General features: G+C 46.2%; 1 protein-coding gene across 2 annotated transcripts in view; it reads left to right on the forward strand.

Annotated features, from left to right (window-relative positions):
- Positions 1-986, forward strand: part of PLXDC2 (plexin domain containing 2) — a 424228-nt gene that overhangs the window by 285492 nt on the left and 137750 nt on the right. The window lies entirely within an intron of this gene.

Raw genomic sequence — 986 nt, forward strand, 5'->3', positions numbered from 1 at the left:
GTCGTCAGTTAGTCCGGGCAAAGCTTATCTAAGGCAGTCCCATCTGGGGTGCCAAAAACTGTTGAGCCCCAGCTCAAGTCTGGGATCGTGCCCGGTATGCAAAGGCCAATAAAGATACCAGCGGTGAAAGTATAAAGAAGGTTTATTGCTAGCAATAAAAGGTGCGACCGGAATAATTTCACGTAACAAGCACACCAGATCACTACCACTAAGCATCTTTTATACAGGAGTTTTCAAGTTCTCACCAGCGTATTTGTTTGCTGATTGGTTGTAAGGAGTGACGCAAGAAGTTCTTTACTGAGCATGTCTCTATACCTGTGTTTTAGCCATGTATCTCATTTACATACATGTGTGTTTCATTAGCATACTTTTTCCCCACCTAGGGGCATGATTTTTAGTATTTTAATGAGCCCTTTTAACCCAGTTCCCTGTTTTTTCCTTTTTGTTTTCAAGCCCCCTTTATCTCAGACTGTCTCCTCCTTATCATTGCAGATGGGCATTCATCACATAACATTGTGTTTGCTTTGTCTTGGGTAGTGTTTTCTAGGTCACTCCTTACAGCTTCTCGCCACCCTTGGGCCCAGTCCTCCCCCACATCAGGCCTGGGTCCACTCCTCCCCTCCCCCCACTACTGTGGTTGAGGGGAAGCAGGCCTGGACCCCAAGCAGCAGGATGGAAGGGGGGAGTGGGCATGGATGGGGAAACATGGGGTTCCCCCCCTTGCCCACTCACCCCCATCATTCTTGACAGGCAACTGGCTAGTAGCCTAAATAAGCACAATGTAGATGGTATATTGCAGCCTTGAGTGAATCTAAAATAGGACTTATTGCAGAATTCCATCCTAGAAAGATAAAGCAACAGGGTCAAACCCTTCAGAGAGTGAACAAAAGATCAGGATAGGTCAGAGGTGTAGCTAGCCCTGCAGCCATGGCAAATACATCCTCTCTTACGCCCGTCATCTGTCTTTTTTTTCTCAAAATTGAAAA

This window comes from Alligator sinensis, unplaced genomic scaffold (genome assembly GCF_000455745.1).
Source record: "Alligator sinensis unplaced genomic scaffold, ASM45574v1 scaffold221_1, whole genome shotgun sequence".
Taxonomy (NCBI): domain Eukaryota; kingdom Metazoa; phylum Chordata; order Crocodylia; family Alligatoridae; genus Alligator; species Alligator sinensis.